This window comes from Monomorium pharaonis, chromosome 7 (genome assembly GCF_013373865.1).
Source record: "Monomorium pharaonis isolate MP-MQ-018 chromosome 7, ASM1337386v2, whole genome shotgun sequence".
NCBI classification, from domain to species: Eukaryota; Metazoa; Arthropoda; class Insecta; order Hymenoptera; family Formicidae; genus Monomorium; species Monomorium pharaonis.
In genome coordinates, this window is record NC_050473.1 from 13,532,113 (window position 1) to 13,551,607 (window position 19,495).

The 19,495-nt window shown below is 39.5% G+C and overlaps 2 long non-coding RNA genes across 2 annotated transcripts in view; one reads left to right on the forward strand and one right to left on the reverse strand.

Annotated features, from left to right (window-relative positions):
- Positions 1–18,760, reverse strand: part of LOC105838088 — a 100,102-nt gene extending 81,342 nt beyond the window's left edge. The window contains exons 1-2 of the long non-coding RNA XR_001139199.3: positions 18,628–18,760; positions 6,134–6,245 (exon numbers count right to left, since the gene is read on the reverse strand). This is a non-coding gene — a long non-coding RNA (uncharacterized LOC105838088). The remainder of the gene's footprint in view (positions 1–6,133; positions 6,246–18,627) is intronic.
- Positions 897–5,977, forward strand: LOC114253785. Its single transcript, XR_003625261.2, has 2 exons — positions 897–4,440; positions 5,299–5,977. It is a non-coding gene; the product is annotated as an uncharacterized LOC114253785 (long non-coding RNA).
- Positions 18,761–19,495: the final 735 nt, after the last annotated feature.

Sequence of the window (19,495 nt, forward strand, 5' to 3'; positions counted from 1 at the left end):
TCAGAATCGGAAGGCCGCATTTAACACTAAATGTGGCGCTAAATAAAGGTGAGAATGCGCTAAAGGTATTCGCGCCGTGCAATTAGCGCTAAAACGTGACGGTCTGATCTTTAGTTCAATTTGTCTAATATGAGCGTGACACGCGACTTAAGCACGAAATGAGAGTTGGGCAGGCACATTTAACGGTAAATGCCAGGAATACGAGGCATTGTCTTAGAAACGCGTGCACCGCGTGGTGGATTAATAAATCGTGCACCATGCGCGACGATATCAAGGCGATATCGACTCCTATCCAATCGAAAGGTCCGCAACCGATAGAATGACACGCGGCAATAAAGCTCAAATCACACGGAACGATCTTTCTCCCCGAAACACAGTTGTTCGTCATAAATTGACTTTGAATTCGAAAATAGAGATCTGGGACATCTGGATCAAATATGGCTCGGTTTTCAATACGTGGCTCACTTATGCTGACCATTTGGTCCATTTGTTTTTCCGGTCTTTCCCGTCTCTCCCCGTCTCTCCCGGTCTCTCCCGGTTTCTCCCGATCTCTCCCGGTCTCTCTCCGTCTCTGCCCGTCTCTTCCGGTCTCTCCCGTCTCTCCCCGTCTTTCCCGGTCTCTCCCCGTCTCTCCCCGTCTCTTCCGGTGTAGATAACCATTTATACAAATTTGACAGCTGTCAAAATTCAATCGCAATGATTACTCTCGCAACACGAAGTAAGCGCAACGAGAGAATCAATCGACATCGCGGAAAAGCGACAACAATACTTCGAAAGATGCGAGTATCGATGCCATAAAAGAAGAGAAGAGAAAATCATAGATGAGATTATTAATGATGTGATCTTTTCTATTTTCTTCTATGTTTTCAAGTACCTACACACACATATATACATTTAAAGTGGAGTAAAAAAACACTAAAAAAATTTAGGTACAAATCACATTTAAAATATATATCGTAAACAACAATAATTCTGTCAAAAACATATCACGGTGACTATCAAATCTAATAAAATTTTACATATCTTTTCCAGAGTTTATCATTGCAGTCAAGAAGATCTCATATTGTTGTTTGAAGTCAAAGATCCTATATACAGATACAGGTCTTCAGAAAACCGAGACGGTCAATGAACACAAGTTGGAAACGTTTTGTTCCGTCTGACGTAGACTTAAGGAGCGCGAACGAAATCATTGTGTGATTTCTGAACTCGATACATATTACACCACCGTGGTGTCTCAAGACTACCTACAGGAGGGCGATAAGTATGCGATTTATGTGTTCCTCAGCGATATTTGTTGTGTGAGTTCGCGCATGTCACAACTTGCCGCGGATTGCATCAGCAATGCTTTCGAGTGCTGCGGTGCGGTAGCCCATTGTTGCGTACCTACCGCGTATTATCGTATGGCACGCACGATCTGTTTCCACTTACTACCACCCCGTTACTTTCGTCGCGCCTCGCCCATACTTCTTCGGTCAATTCGCCGCCGCTCGATCGGCCGCAACGATGGGAAAGGTACACACGCTTGCTACTGTTGTTCCCGATGCAACAATGAATACCAGGAAGTTTTAGTACCTAGGATTATTATACGTGTTAAGAAGTTTAACGCATACCGGATGTTTGTACACAAACTCCAATTTCCCAGTTTCTAACTCTCCGCTCTCTAAGCTTTTAATTCGTAACTCGCAACTTTCAACCATCAAACTGCTCAGTGAATATTCACTAAAAAAATATGATCAGTATAATAGATATAATGTGCTACAAAATAAATAATTCTCTCGTATAAAATCTGTCGCTATAAATTTTTCGATTTGTTAATTTAAGACATTCACTATCAAATATTCGGCAGAAATTACAACCTGATATGATTAGCTTTTTTTTTAATTGTTACAACACAATCAAAACTTTTGTATACGACAGTCATCAGACACTTAAAGATTTTTCACGGCTTAGCCCGCGGAACGGACTCCTTGCAGGTGAAGGCGCGACGAGGCATGGCGCGTCCCGGAAGTAGGTGCGTCCAACGTAGTTCCTCCTTTCGAGGCCAGGAGGTTCCTAATGGTCTCGCTATTCGCTATTGTCGTTACGCGCTCAATATTAACAACTGTATTTCGTTATCTTGTCGCACCCACACTTTTTGTTATGCACATCGATAAACGTGTGTAAAAGAAAACGTAAAAAAAGAAAGAAAAACTGTTATTTAAAAAAAATGAATAAATGTCACACATAGTGTATAAGTATGATAAAACCTAGTTATCAGCAAATTCGTAATCCCGTGGTAATAGTCCAAATTTTTAAAGCTTGGATTTGTATATGTGTATGTGTGTGTGTGTGTGTGTGTGTGTGTGTAAAGAAATGATTATTAATTTACGTAGAAAAAGTTCTTTAAAAAATTATATTCAAATCATCTTTTCACTCAAATTCATTTGCTTCAAAATTTATCTATTAACTAGGTATTAAATTAAATAAATGTATTATAGAACGCTAAAAAAGAAAAGAGAGAGTGTGTGGCCGAGGACAGGCGAGGTGCGCGCAGAGGGAGAGAGGAGAAGTCGGTCGTAATCTGTGGGAGAGGACGAAGAGGCAGCCAGGCATGTCCGAAGGAAAGGAAGCTCCGCGGACCTCAGTTCCGCTCGTTCTCGTCTTCCTATCCGATTCTCTCTTTCTCTCTCTTTCTTTCTCCACCTCCTCCAAGTGCTCGTACGAGCGACTGATTTCGAGTCGTGTGTACTACTGTACTACGACAACCGTCTCGTCGTGCGTTCGCCAAGGCGTGGGTGTGTGCGTATGCACGCGCATGTTGCACGCCCGTAGAGAAGCGACACACTCCGCTACCTCTTCTAGGCCACTTACCTTCTCCCTCCCAATCCTGTGGGACGCGAGGACGATTCGTTCGAGAGATCGAACGTCCAATGTTACGCACGGCGACCTGGGTTTATTTGACTATTTGAGCTAAGCTTCGAAGAAACTCAATTGTCAACGAAATATCTTGTGAACATAAGTTACGAAAATAAAAAGATTTCTTTTTTACAACAACGTAAAAAGTCAGAACATACAGAAACTAGAATACTTATAAGTAAAAAGGCTAATCTATCTATAGAAAACGTGAAAAAATTGTTTTTTTTTTGTTTCTTCATAGTCATAAATATTTCAAAACTTTTTTAAAAGTCAAATTTAGATTAAAACTTGAAATGGAATATCTTATAATAAATAAAATTTGAGAAATATGTATTGTCTTCGAGGTAAAGACGACTTGTTTACGCTTCGGCAAACCGTTGCTTGGCGCACAACGGCGATCTTGTCCGTGTCCAGAGCGGGAAAATGTTAATTTGCATAAATGATCGAGGGATCTCCCCGTATCCCGGAAAACGGGTGAATGCAACGTGACACTAATGCCGTCTTTCGCATAGTAATCGAGGAAGCGATAGTTTCCTGGAACGCAGGTCTTCTCTTTAATCGGTAATTCGACTCCCGGTAATACGACACACACTTGTCCAAGATATTCAGCGCATGCATTTATGTCGTAAAATTATAATCGAATATTTTTGTCAACAAGCTATTTACGGTTAATCCCTATTTATGAGCCATCAGTAATTTAAACCATCCAAAAAATGTCAGACACTTGATATACCCGCCTCATCCCCAAAAGAGATCTATTTAAAATTTACTTCAAATATTAATAATCTTAATATTAAAAGCTGTCAAAAATATAAAATAAAACAAGCGTCAAGAAATAATTAAGAAATGTTAATATTTCCTTCACATATATTCTCTGAGTTAAATAAGAGTAAGCATTTCAAATGTTTCAAGATCAATGATAAAAATCTCTTTACTTTTGAACGTCTTTTTAAATTTGTGCATCTTCTTTCAAATTTTTCGACTATACTCGACTGCAATTAGATCATCGCTTCTTCGATTTTTCTGTCTGATATCATGTCTACTCATTGTTGATGTCCTCTCCAGTCTCTTTGCCCTTTCGGCGTGGGCAGCCTGCTTACGTGTTTTCGCGTTCATATGAGAAGAAAGCATAAAGGAGGGAAAGAGAAAGAGAGATCCCGGACGCCTGCATCACCGAAGAATGCTGTGTAATGATGCTGCATATCCGGGACGACGGTTGGAACACCCTTCCCCGCACCCTTCTCCCTCTGCCCACCTTCTCGCCGTCGTCATCGTCGGCGTTCTCCACTCTCTGTCCTTTCTACTTTGTGCTCTCGGCTTCCGAGGCGCTTCTGTGGTGTGGCACAGGCCGAGAAGCGCATGGTGGCGTAATCGCTCTCGAGAGAAGAGGCTGCTCTTCCTTCGGTCGGCGATGCAACGCCGACAGTCGAGAGGCAAAGAGAGAGGAAGAGACCGGATTCCAGTAAAGGTCTCGTCAATGTTGTTCGACACACAATCGGTGGGATGCACGCGCCCGTCCTGATTACCCCGGATCGAAAGCGCCGAGTAAGTAGAAAAGCCCAATCGAAAAATGCGATGAACACCGGACGTAAGCTAAAAATGTTTCACATCAGGGCACATATTATAGAATTATCCGAAATTGAATTCCGATTAAAATTCCATTTTCCATCCAATAGAAAGCTAAAGAATAATGAAATAATTCCGATCAAAATCCTTTCCAATAGTTTTATAAAAACGTACTCTGTGCACTAATTTGAATTGAATGTAATTTAGTGATTGTTTTCTTCATTTACGATTTTATAATATAAACAGGAAAGAAATTACATTCCGTAATCAGTGAAAAATGCAATCTTTTGATCTTGAGGATTATTCAAGGTTTTTCAATAGATTTTTTATTTTACAATAAAAGAGATGTGTCTAGTAGCATTCTTTAACGCGTTCGATCACCATCGATAAATTGAACAAGGAAAAAATCCAAGCTGAAACTCGTCAGTTTGGATGCAAAACAAAAGAATTAATGTCTCTGATATTTGAATCTGCATCGAACAAAATCATATATATGTCTAGAAATGGATTCGATTAAAATATTTATCGTAAATTCCGTCATTTGATAGCGTTGCATTATTGGTTTTATGATAATTTTATTCTTTATATTCTATTAAAAACATGTCCACATTTTCATTCACCGAATGAAATATTACATCTAACTTATATGTATGCGAGTTTCTGTATTTTATTTCTGTAAATTTTTAATTAACGCGAAAATTTCATGAAAGATTTTTGCACGCGTTCGCGGAAAATAATTTGATAACAATAAAAACTTTATATTTCTAAATACATGACCTAGTCTGGTTATTAATTGTTGGCTTTCACTCCTAACGATTCGTTAAACGTTTGTTGTAGACGTTCGGAGGGACATTCTGCCTGTGGTATATCGTTTAGACATACCACCAATCGAACGCGGGATGAAAAATGACATGGAAGAAAGGTATTGCGGGGGAGAAACATAACCGATCTCCTCGCCGTTGTTGGAGTTGCCTTCAACTTGCTACGGAAGGTAACAAAAGATGACGAGAGGGAGGAGAAACTTCAACGAGGGTCGCGAGGGTGAAGCCTGCCCTGCCTCTTTTTCCTGTCGGTTCTATCTTCCACTTGTTGCCTAACTTCATCTGGTTCTCGTCTTACGTGACGGGCTTTTGAAAATCGAATCGTCACGGTCGTCCGCGGACGGGGAAATGTTTTCGTTCGTCCTGTGCTATGCCCATAGGGAGTATAACCGTCCCCGTGGCGCAAATGTCACAAGAAAAATCAGAGGAAGTTTGATAAGGGAGAATCTTTGTTAAGATTCATAAGTTAAGTCCATGATCACTAATGAGCATTTCAACAGTAAGTCGATAATTTCCGCAAAAAGTCGCGGAAAAATGGCAAAACTTTATCATTTTATAACTCAAATTTATCATATTTTTCGCATTGCACTGTGTTAAATCAATATTTCAATGCCTTAGATACAGAACCATGTAACAGTAAATTAAGCTCCTAATTAAGAATAAACGGTGTATCGAATAAAATAACAATACGTACGTACAGATTCGTTAAATACTAAAATGAGTACGAGTTACTTCGCCACGTTACGTGAATACATGCAAAATTTCAATGGAACTGTACGGCTGACGCTAAGAGCCGGTTGCGAGAAATGAACGGGAAACCAAGACTTAAGCAGATTCGTCGAATTACTCACCACCGCGATAAAGCTCTGCTGCAAGGCGCCAGGAAGGAAGAAACACGAACTTCGGTCGATGACGAAGACTTGCTGCCGCAAACTGGTCCGATTATACTAGATGCCTCCAGACCTATTAAAAAATCGGTATTAATATATTACCGCATTGTAAGATAATTATAGCGAGATAAAAAATATCAGAACAATTATGAAATTCCCGCAAGCTACTTTCTTGGGTCGACATTATCGTTGTCTGAATTAATAATGCATTGCCGAAGCAAAAACTGGTACTTCTATTCTGAGAATAAAATATATAGCTCGACAACTGAATATTAATTCGGCAGCCGTGTATATCATAAACGCCTTAAATCACAATTAAGCTTCTTCCTGAAGAAGCGGGAAATTCCGATTGGAATCGATGACAATCGATCGATGAGCGAATTATATTTGGCCGCGGATAGAAGACCGGCTACGGTAGGTCGACGCGCGTAGGAATTTAATTTGCACGACGACACTGCCGCTTAATTTCACCGTCCAAAATTCCGAGACGCCCAGAAACGCGTAAATAGATCGACGATTGTGTCTCTCTCTCTTTCTCTCTCTCTCTCTTTCTCTCCTCTCTCCACAAGAGAGAAGGGGGAGTCTCTCTAAATACTTAGTAGACGACGACGATGACGAAGACGTTCCGTAGTTATTTTTGCTATTTGTGTTCCGCCATGATCAATTTCTTAGAAAATATTCCAGTTGCACGAGCATCATCGGTATTAAAAATTAAAATGGCCTCCCCGAAAAATGGTTTACTAAATTAGTTCGTAAACCGTGATTGCATCCGCGGTAAATATGTTTGTGTCAACAGCACGAGGTTTGGACTAATTTGAACACATAAGTGCTTCAAAGCTCCCTTATTAAATTCGAAAAGATTTCTCAAAAGTTAGAGCCAGCCATTTGATAGACAATAATAATTGTTATTATTATAAGTAACATATAATACACGATTATAATTTTAATACAAAACCACCCTCAAAATAAAATTTTCAGGACGTAGGTCATTAGCATGTACATTTCGGAAATAAACAGCAGGAAAACGGAGAACAATTCGAATAGATAAAAGACAATAGAATACAATAATCGATTATTCAAGCGTAAACACGATGCTGGTGGTACAAATTAATCTAATCGATTGATGGGAAACGTCGCTTGCAGAAGCTCGTCGAAATAAGGTAAACATTTTAACGAGCACATAGAGCGTTTAACCAAACGCATCGTACTTGTACGCGTGCACAACATTTTCCATTTTTTTCTTTTTCACCTTTTTTTTTACTATCGCATCTCGATTACACAAATTAGTCGTCTCGAAGCGCACTGCCCGCCGAGAGCGATTCGCAGTTAGGCTAATCGACGCGCTCGTAGTCTATGTTCTTGTTGGTTCAACAGCCATAATAAGCCCACGATTACCACAGTGATAATATACCACGCGTTTCCTCCGATTACTTAGAACGTCGCTCATTTCGCGTTTTTCTTTTTCGTCCTTTTCTCGTCTCTTCCTCTACTCATTTTTCTCTTTAAATCTTTTTTCGTCTCTTTCTGTCTATTTACCTTTTTATATCGTCTAAAAAGTTAAATTTAATCCCAGAGTAAAATAAATATTTTTATATATTCATCTCTATCGATTCCGAACTTCCTGTACCTGTTTCTCCACGCGTCTGTCTCGTTTTTTTTTTTTTCACCGGCGGTCCGTCCGGCGCCACGACTTACAACTTCGTCGTGCAATAAATTGCATATCGCCCTCATTAGGCTCGCTTTCCACCATTTCTCATTCGCAGTGCTCGCTTTTGCCGCACGATTATTACTGGGATTAAAGCAGATTCCCGCGCGCGATATGCCCCGTGGAATAATGTTTCTGACGTTTCCAGCGCGGAAACACTATTTCTTAACTTATCGGAGCGCAATGTTGCACAACGTTCAATCGTTATCGCGAATTATTACGTATTGCATTTAAACGGCACCGGGAGCGATTCAAAATATTAATTTCGCGCTTGCCTAATTGGAACGGGATTCGCGCGGAATCGATTAAACGAATTTACCGCCTCGCGAATTCGCGATTAAATTCTTCTTGTCTAATCCGCTTATTTTTGAAAATAACTTGCGACTTATTCAGTCGACTGATTCAGTCGACTGATTTATCAAAATAATTCTAGATAATCTTTCTGTATTTCGTCCATCGGCTTCGACAAAAATTTTATTTCGCTTTTAGTAGAGAATAGAGATAAGCACACTTTTTTTATAAACACTATAAGTTAATTTGGAAATTAAAATGTGTAACAAATGCGATAAAATATAATTTGGCATGTTACTGTAAATAATATTTAAAGATAGGAAAATTGATTGCCAAAATTTATCTTTTCATTTGATTGTCCTGAGCTACAGTCTTGCTGTATATAAATTTTTATTATCGAAAATACAGTTCTGTTTATTACGTCAACGTTCGCTATTAAATAATAGAAATTTAATTCCAGATTGCATTACGTAGTTCACCAAATAAGATCGGTTTTTGTCTCAACGATTTTCTATCTTTAAAATATTGTCTCAATAACATGATTGTATATAAAGAACCCATTAAATTAATTTATCAGGTTTAAAATATATCTACTTTCAAAACTATTAAAATAATTCTATGTATTTAATATTACTCTTTGTGATCATCTGGGATCTAATGGACTTCAAAAAATATATATAATATAAAATGTATTTTTTACATTATCATCATACGTGAATACTTTCAATTTCAAATCAATGTAATCAAATTATTATTATGCCACCTTTTTGCGGTTATCAACTATAAAATATAACATAATTTCCTAATAATATATTTAAACATGTAAATACAAAATAAATACATCTTCCTATTCATGATTTTCATATATTATCAAATACCGCTGTCCAGTTAAGAGCGTTTCGATTTACGCCCGACTTGTTACGTAAAACTTGTTAAACTCCGTAGTTGCTTATTTCCCATTGGTTCGTGTATACGCGGGCATTTTCTCTCACGCGCGTATCTTGAAAAACGTTGCGCGCGAATTACACCAACGATCAATATATTTAAATCAGAAAAGGCATTGAAGAATCATACGCACGAATAATCAAACGCGAGTGTTGGCTTACCGCTGTTTGTTTAATGATCGGCGCGGGAATTTAAATTGGAAATACCAGTCAAACTTGAAGTGTTACGGAAACGAATCTCCGGCGATCGCGTCACTCGGAACGGATGCGAGATCGAAGGGGTCCGGTAACGACGATCGCGTTTCAGTTCGATGGAGGTAATATCCAGCGAGAGCCACGATGTGTGCTGGCCGCCTTCTCTCGCCCGCGCTTTTCTCTCGACCGATGCGATGCGATGCGGTGTGGTGCGGGAAACTCCAATATGTCCGGTCAACACGGAATTGGGTTACCTGACGGCCTGCCTACCTCAGCGGCTGCTCGGAGATTGCCATAACTCCGCTGTATTACCGTAATCGATTATATAAGTTCGGCCTGCGTGCATTTACGCGCCCGCGAGCGAACCACGCCATTCGCCACGGTGTTTGAAGCGCGTGTGAACGAGCCTTAAAGCGAAGGAGAGACACTTTCTCTCCCGATCCTGGTTTTACATTATCAACACCGATACGCCAGTCGAACACGCGTTGTATCAAAATTACGTAAACTGTGCGAACGTTTAACCAAGAAATATAAAATATAAAATATAGAAATGAAAACTCTTTATGCAAAAATATTTACTTTTTTTACGGATTGCCCTTTAACAACATGATTCAGTGTTGCAAAAGATATTTTACAAAAATTTGTAAAATATTGAAATAGTACAATATACTGATATAAATATAACGTTAGATTGAATTAAATTTAAATAAAATTTCGATCGATACAAAAGAAATTGAATCTCATACATTTAATAAAATTAATTAATAACTGGCCAAAAGTAATGTGATAATAATTTGGTAAATATATTTAGGAACAAATGATCAAAATGCAAGCTCTTTCTTTGCGTCAGCAAAAGACAGTTGTACATTTAAACGAGAAAACGACGCAAGATCCGCGAAAGCGTGTGCATCGCATTGCAAAATCAATGTAGGTCTACTATAAATCGTGGATTCGCGATCTCTTCCGCGATCGACGGGAATATCCCGATTAACGTGAGACATGGTAAATCAGCGAACGCGTCCATAAATCCCTGTGATATATATCCACCGGAAATTATATCGACCGCGTCCCGATGCCGGCTTCTAACAGCGGCAAACTCTTGCAGACTTGCAAGCAGAAATCAGAAGAAGAGAACCTGGTTATTTCAAATAAAATTCGTAACGCTTGACGCTTTCCGAAAGAGAGAGAGAGAGAGAGAGAGAGAGAGAGAGAGAGAGAGAGAGAGAGATAACTAGAAAGAAGAATAATCAATGTCGTTCGGCGGATCGACAGCAATAAAAAAGAAATGTTTGATATATGTTGCCATAAAGTATTCTCGCCGTTACCTCGGAAACATTTAACAAGCACTGATTCCATTTCAATACCAAGATATGAAATATGAATTCTCTCTTAAAATAGAATATCAGATGCTAATGAAAATATTCTCTGGATTTTCCTGATATAATTCATATATTTAATACGGACGATTAAAGTTCAAAGATTAATTTTTGACAAAAAATCAAAGATTAAATTTGTACAAAGCTGATACGTATGGTGATTCAAATCCTCACAATTTATTTTAATTTTAAAACTAATTTGCGACTTGGGGGACATAGTTATAAAAGCGTCAAGGACAATTTACCGTAACGAAATATATCTCGTGTCAAATGCAAAGCGTTCGCAGAGATGACGTGTCGATTTCATGCGTCGTTTTCGGAGTCTCCCACGCGCGTTGCGCGGTTCTGATTAATTCCTCAAGCGTACAGAACGATAAATAATAATTCTCGCGTCAAACGACACCTAGGAGCAGCGGCTAATGAACGGAGGACGGGAGGGAGGGAGAGAGAACTCGCCGGACGGAGGACCGTAAACGCATGGATACCATGATCTATCGATCCATCGATCTTTACTTGCGGCTTGGCCTTTCGAGAGGAGAGCGCCGGCTCGTTTCGCGTTCTCTCTCTCTCTCTCTCTCTCTCTCTCTCTCTCTCTCTCTCTCTCTTTCTCTCTCGCTTGGACGATAACCGCCCGCGGGATAAATGCTAGCTGCGTGTTAAAGTTCATCCTGTCGTTATTAATCCTCGATCATCCGCAAGGATCACTCGCAAAGGGACTCTTTTTATATCGTCGCTCGTCGTGGAAACGACGCGATCTACGTGCCGGAGGGACGAGTTCGCCGCCTTTTTATATCACGCTCATGGGAAAAAAAACGCGACATCCACGCGAACAAGTGCGACGTTTAATAATAATCAACACACACGGATATTATCTCCGATATTTTTTCACGCTCCTCTCGCATCTTGCCGTGAGGCCGCACCGCGGCCTAAGTGATTTCCGTCACACACGCGAGGTAGACCACGAAGAGACGAGGGGAAAGAGACTATTATCCGATCGACGCGGAGAGAACCCAGGGGTATTTTTATTTCTTTTTAAAGGGAAAAGTTATTAAGCTCGCTCTTCGTTTGCTTTATCATCATCTCTGATCGGTTTTAGCAGTGTCAATAAATTCATATGTTTCACTCGTTTGATGTCTATTTCCTGTCCTAAATCATCAATTGAATTTTAGTATATACATCGGGCAATTAATAAATTATTACAAATCAAATTTATATAATATTGTAATACCAATACAATTAAATTATATAATATTGTAATACCAATTAAATAAAACTGGATTCGCTGTGACACATTTGAAATGCTAAAATCTTCGCTTCTATTATATAATTATTGTTACGACAACAACTTTCGATAAATGATTATACCAGCGAGCGATTATATCGTCGCGCTCTTTCTTTCGGCTGGAAAACAGGATTGGCCAGATTAGGGTTAAATACGCGACGCGCCGCGTCCTCGTTCTGTTCTCTCTCGCCCCATTTACTCCGGCCCTCTCTTCCCCGTCTCCTTCTTCTTAGCCTGTTCTTTCTGCGGTCTCCCGCGATTTCTAATTGAGCAACGCAATTTCCTTCCTTCGCCTCGCGCGAGAAATTCCCGAATTGCGCCAGCGTCGTCGCCGCCAGATTACTAAACCGCTGACAACGTCAGTTCTATGCTCCGGCGATCGCAACAACAAACAAGAGCAATGCCGCACACCAATTACTGCAAGAGATGGTGATATTTTATTCCTACTCTCTTTTTGCTTGTTTTGTATAACTGCATGCTCTTCAACAAGAAAAGACGCAACGGAATATCTAGATAGTATCTGCACTTGACTTAATGCCTCGTCCAAGTAACAAACTATTGTAAACGGCGTCTTAGATTATACATACTCGGAAAGAGCACGGCTGTTCTTCATTATTTGCTAACATCACGAAGATGAAGATATTTTGTATTCTTACTTATGCAATAGTATTGTAATTTAAGAAAAATAAAATCCAGACAAGAAGTCAGGTCTTGTGGATACACGAAGACAGATGTCTAAAGATTATTATAACGTAAAAGTGAGAAACACCTTAAATATGAGTGACTAGACTAACAGAATCAAACCCAGGGCTTTTCATTTGACAGACATCTCTTTTAGATGCTAAGTTAAGAACTCATCGCTAAATATATTATGTCGTTGACAGCACTAAGTACTCACATTCATAGTAGCAATAACAAGAAGTCAATCACTGTGCACATTTAACTTACTTTTCATCTTTTCACAGTTTTCATCATTTTTGTTTAAAAATTTTACACATTCTATTTCTCGTCCCGTCCTTGTGCTTAATAAAAGGCGTGATTAATCATAAGAGCAGGTATACGAGAGCGGCAAGAATAGAGAAAAAGTTTCCTTCTTCTTCACTACAATGACCCCACAGTTGGAGGCCTCTTTATATTTACACGTGATCGATTGAAGAAAAGGTTTCTAACACTTCAGCTAGTTTTCCTTCAGAAATGGGAAGCAATGGGGTCATAGGCCGAATTGAACATTACCAAAATACCTGAAAATCTATCAAACTTATTACGGAATACAGAATAAATAAAGAAAATATCGCAAGAGAAAAAATTTCTTTAATCTTGTAATACGCATATTTGTAACTTATACGATATATTCTACTGCTGATATAAAAAGAACGCGATTTGCAAAAATATTAAAAATTTTAACTGGCTACCAATCTAAAAATAATTTTGATGGATTAAAATAATTATGAAGAATGTTCAAGCATGAACGTCTTTTATAAATTATTTTGATGGTCTAATAAAATTATTTTCAGATCTATATTCAGCTAAATTTTGAGAAACTTTAGCAAAATTTTTTTCCCTTTTCTCACTTTAGCTTAAAAATATTTTGCACGTTTGTTATATATTTTAGATAACTTTAGGAAACTGATTTACCTAAAAGAATGATTTTTTACTGAAAGCTTAGCTAAAAGCATTGTTCATTTACCTCAACATTCTTCACAATCTTCTTTTCAAAAGGCAGATTTATATCATGACGTGATGTTTTGAATATAAGAATAAACCTTATTCTTCTGAGAAATGCAGATGCGTTTCTAACCAGGAATTCGAACTTTAACGAACGATAATGATCAGTCGGAAACAATTTTAAGGGACAAATCAGTAAAATGTCAAGAATCCTCCTTCTCTGATGATAAATCTTTTTTTTGTTTTGCATACGCTGAAATCTTTCAAATTTTTGCGTTTGTCGTAAAATCTCAGTTCCAGCACGGCAATTTTACGCCGTTTAGTATCTCTCACGCGGTTAGAATCTTTTAGCAAAACTATCGTTAAACTTTGAAAACTATAATAAAATCTATTCGAGAAGAACAACAAGTGGTAGGTGCGTGTTCTTTTAAACTTTCAAACGATCGCCATTAAAAGTCAACCAAGTGTCTAAGCTGGTCGTTATATTATAGTTTTACATGTTACAATTAGTCGAAGGGATATCATTATCTACATGATTGTAACAAGCTTCTATTAGTATTAAAACGTAAAGAAAATTTACGATTTTCTCGCCGCCCGTAAAAATTTATGGTTTTTTGTAAAAAATTGTTCAACATATGCTACAATTAATACAAATAATAATAAAACTTGGATAACAAAAATTATTATTGACATAGTCAATTTTTTCTAATAAAATTCATAATATTAGAGAAAAAATAACAAAAATAAAAAAATTAACAGCTTTTAAAATTCTTTTTAATTTAATGTAATCTGTTTATTAACCTAAAGTATTTTTGTATATATTTTATCGATAAAATATAATAGATTTTAATAAAAAATAAGTTTCTGTCAATATATAAAGAAGTGTTGAAAATTGAACATCTAATATTGAAAAGATTACAACAAATTAGAAATTTTAATAAGCGTTAACATATTTTTATCGTTATCACGTTATTTTTTCAATAACCTGTTTTTCTAATAACAATTTAGTGCGCACTCTTTGAAGAGTCCAATGAGTTTAAAAAGTTTGATAAATCTTGTACGCTGTTTGATTTTATCGTCCTACGAACGTATCGGGGAGAGTTCAAAACGAAGTGCATATTCTTCAAGGAAGTCCCTTTGCGCTCATGTAAACACGCGTGCGAAAGAAACGCGCTTATTCGTACATGTTCTCTTCCATTCTCTCGGTCTCCTCTTCACCATCGGGGTTCCTGTTTCGTCCTCGCTGTTTCCCTTCCGCAGGAATTGCGGACCCGGTTGTGGGCGGCCATCAAGGGAGCGGGAAAGAAGCAAGAATGCCGAGGGGAAGAAAAGAGAAATAGATCGGGCCCTCAATGGAAGCAACAAAAAAGCGCGAGATGCAGGTAGCTCTCGGAGGACGCCCCAAACCTGTTTCTCCTGTTATATCTTAGACCCCCCCTTCTTCCCCTCTCACCCTCCTCTCATATGAACACCAGGCTTATATGAACACCAATCTACGGCGCTCGTGGCCCGGTACCGATAAACCGTGTTCACCGTGCTTTTTTTCCAGGAATACATCGCGCGGCTGTTTTTAACCACCTTGTCCATGGTAACGAGCTCTCTTCGTTTACCGCACCTTCGCAAGCGAGGACGAAATCAAGGGATTCGCGAATGCGTAAGAGTACAAGAATTCGAGAAGCGTTATAGAGACATATTTTTGAAACATTCACATGTGTGAATGGTTTTCTCTTAAAAAAAAAAAAAAAGGATGGTAATTTCAAATACACGACGCTTTATTTAACTTTTTACTAAAACGCAAATAAAATTTGCAACCTAGTGAACAGGATCCGTAAAATTGAGCAGCCAATTAAAAACAAAAATAAATGTTTCCCATTTTTTTCTCTGGTTTCGGAACGGGTGATAATAAAATATTTAAAACGGTAAATTAAAAAATGTTTTAAAGCGTAAATTCATTACAGTAGCCATGATTAAACTTTAGAAAACATTTTAGGGCAAAGCAATGACTATACTGTAATTGATATACAAGCAATTCATTCAGGAAGTTATCTTTGCTCAGAAATGTTAATATTTGTGAATATTTATGCATGTTAATCCGTCCCTACTTCTAACGCACTAAAAAGAATTATATTTCAGTTGGGATTTATTTCAATAATTTAAGGTGTTTGTTCGAATTAATGAGCTTTTCTAAGTCGCGCTAAAAGCTTTTTATGAAAATAAAAGAAGGTAGAAAAAATCGTGAAACAAGCAAAATATCAATTATACATGCTCGAAAATTAGGTTGTTATCACGGCAAGGTCAGGGTTTAATTCAGATTAAACGATGGCTAATGCGTGGTTGCATGTCGCAACGAGAGACCACCTCGTTTTCCGTATGAAAATAAAGTTCACTTTTGTATACGCAGTAAGTTTCGTTCGAAATCAAGTTTTATAGGTGTACCTCTCTGTTATTTGCAATCATAATTCGATGCCCCGGAAGATACTGATTCCCCGAGATATTAATTGAGGAAGAATCCACTCCAAGCAGATCGAAAAATCTTGATCCTCGATATGAATCATAGAGCGATTTTTATCCGAGTCGCGATATAAAATAACGAAAGGATAGAAATCTGAAACCAGACCACGTGCGTCGCGCGTGGCAATGTATTGTGACACTTTTCGCATTCTACCACAATTAAGATAAGCGAGAGAACAGTGATCGACACAGTGGTGGAATCGTTCTGTTTCGAAGAGAGGAGAGAAGCAGGGGGGGAGGAGGGGAGAAAGACTTGTTTGTTTGAGATTATGGCGGATTAATGAGTTCGGTCCGATCAACAACAGCACGGTTGAAATTTATCAATGTGAGTAATTTTTCGAAATATATAAATTCACAGTTCACGAATATTTTTTTTCTGCCGATATTGCTTTCATTATTATCTGTTGGTCGTTTCGACCGGCAATTTTACTTCATATTTCGCGGCGGATAGCAAACATTTCGACCGGTTAAAAATTTTTATATCTCGTATATGTTATCTTTCGCTTATTTCCCCCTTCCATGTCTCTCCGCGAGTGTTGTCTTAACAAGCATTTTCTCTCCGCGATCCGACGTCGTTCTTTTTTTCATCCACGAGTTCGAAGTGCGACGCGTTTCACTGTATCGCGAACAGATGAACGAATTCGTAAAATAACCGGTTGTCGCGATCGCGCTTTCGCATACCGCGATAAATAACAGAACAAGCAGAGAAGTCGCGGGAATGTTTGGCCGCGCAAAAAGCGCGCCTGAAAAAGCTCAAATTAAACACTCAAGATAGCAAATAATAGATGTTTCCGATAGATAATGCAGACAAATTTGCAAGTTTCTTTACTTTTTCAAATAAGCGTCTGATCTTTTTTATCGCGCGCAGAAATAAATATTCGCGACAGGTGATATTTGCATTTGTGTTTCTCTTATCGATACGCCGATCGTTTTTGATTATCGGTGAAACTGCGATTTGCATTTCGGGCGTGAATTATTATCTGTTTACATAAGATATAGAACTCTCTATATATAAAGATTATTATAATTTAATTTTTCAAAAATCGATTAACGAAGACTTCTTTTTTCACAATAACTATTCTGTTCCCTTTTGCGATCAGGATCTCTGGTGCAGTTCATTTATTTCAGATCTGTATCCTTCCGTAGAATGGCACACGATTGATGTTGCGATATCATTTGATAGGCTTGATTACTTCCCGTTCGATTAAGCATCTTATCTCGCGATTAATTAACAAAATTCATTTTATCGCTGTGCCATTAATGCAACCGCAGACAAAAAATATTCGCGATCGATTTAATTCTTCGCGATATTATGAGAAGCGATATATTGATCGAGACGCTTATTTTCGGCCAACGAAACTGAGTACAAAATAAAATAATTAAGCTTACGTGATAACGATACGTAATAAAAAGCAAGATAACCAAGATAAGGAACGCATTTGCCAAAAGATCGAATACGCTTACAGTTTATCTCAATGTCGAATATATTAAATTGAAAAAGATCTTTATTACAAAAATTTGTTTAGTTAGAGTATTTCATGTACGAGTGATCTTTTGTAATACTATTTGTTTTAAAGAAAAAAAATTTGCCTAAAAATATATGTAATAAAATCTGAAGGTTATTACCCCAAGTAGCAAACTAATATTTGCCGTCTTTGTGGACATTTCGACAACTCTGGACGCTACCCGGAATAAGATCCCAGAAAACAGCTGTTTTTGCCTGTACTTTTCATCAAAGAAAGTAAAATACACATTGTTTGACGACACTTTTTTTAGACGAGCAATCCGACGTAGTTAAAACTATGTCGCATGATGAAATTCGGGGAAAAAATTGAATTTACATCGATGAAACGCGTCGGAATCATTTGCTACGTTACACGTCATTACCCTGTTGACGGTGCATGGTGCGACGTGGCTGTGTTTTGATGATAAAAATACAGAATGCCTTGCGAAAATGTCAGAGACGCCCGTGATCGCGCGCGACATGCACGACATGCGAGACTGCCCCCTCCCCCCTCCTCCAACCTTCCCCTCTTCTCTCCTCCCATCCGCGGATCGCTGGCGCCTTGCGAGCGCATGAAAAAATTCTCGTCGAGCCACATATTTTCGCTATTAAATACAGCTTTAAGAAACTATAGTCTCTTCTTTTAATGTCGAAACATGATGCATCGCGCTATGTGTATACCGTTAATGCGTATGACGTCATTCGCGGAACTCGCGGCTTGTCTCGCGACTGACGGCCGAACAGGCGCCCGGCGTCTTCACGATTTTTTTATGCCTTTGAGCGACACGCGGCGTAATTCTAACCGACACTATCGGATCGCTCGTCTCGAAAACTATAAGAAGTGACATCTCACTTTGCTCGAGCGCGGCGAAAACGGCTCGAGGACATTTCAGTCAAAATTGGAGAATTTGCGGTTAGAATCGAGATACCGCGGCTAGTAGAAGAGCTACGAAAGATATATGCCGCTGCATCGAGTATTTACCTTATCAATCTTGTACCTAGCAGGAAGGAAGGTCGATTCATGTCTCTCTCTCTCTCTCTCTCTCGTGAGCCAAGCAGTCTCCTCAGCGAGGAAAAATCTCGCGCGAGATCGCGAGCGTTGAGTCGCGGCGATCATTTTCGGCTTTTCCTGGAAGCGAAGAGTGGCGCCAATGCGCGCGGCCAATGCATCGTTTGAATCTCTCAGCATGAAGGTGTTCGCGCGCACTCGCGAGAGTCGCGAGAGCTGCAAAGTTCACGCGAGTGGGATACCGGCGGACGGGCGGACGGCGCGGCCGGCCGGCCGGGGGGCGGAGGGGGGAGGCAAGGAGGAAGAAAACGAAAAGTCATCGTGTGCTACTCGCAAGTCTCGCAACTCGCGCGTTATTTCGCCGGTTGCACGCAAGTGGAAACGATATCAGCCGGGGTTAACTCGACGACAATCACGATCGCAATTACGAGGAAGCTACGAGGAAGTCGGCCGGCCGCTGGCTCACTCTCTTTCTCTCGTTCCCCCCGCGAGAGCGACTTGACGACGGTTCTCCTCCCCACTCGACCCGCCATGACTGCGGTTCGATTATTTCCGCTGGCGCCGCCACGCCGTCACTCGGGCCGGCCGAACGATTGGACGAGAATGGCTGCCAATGGTCGCCGAGCAGCTTCACTTGTCTCCCTCGCGCGCGCACCGTCCGCGGCGCAGCGGGAGGGCGGGGTGGGGGTCTGGCGCGTCTGGCGGCAACCTTCACTCGACACTTCCTACAGCGGCGGTCGGATCAGTCGCCCGCCGACCTCGTAACGCGATAGCGTCGAGCTACGAAACCGCTCGCAATCGCCGCATCGTATCGCAGTCGCCGCGCGTTACCGCCGCACGA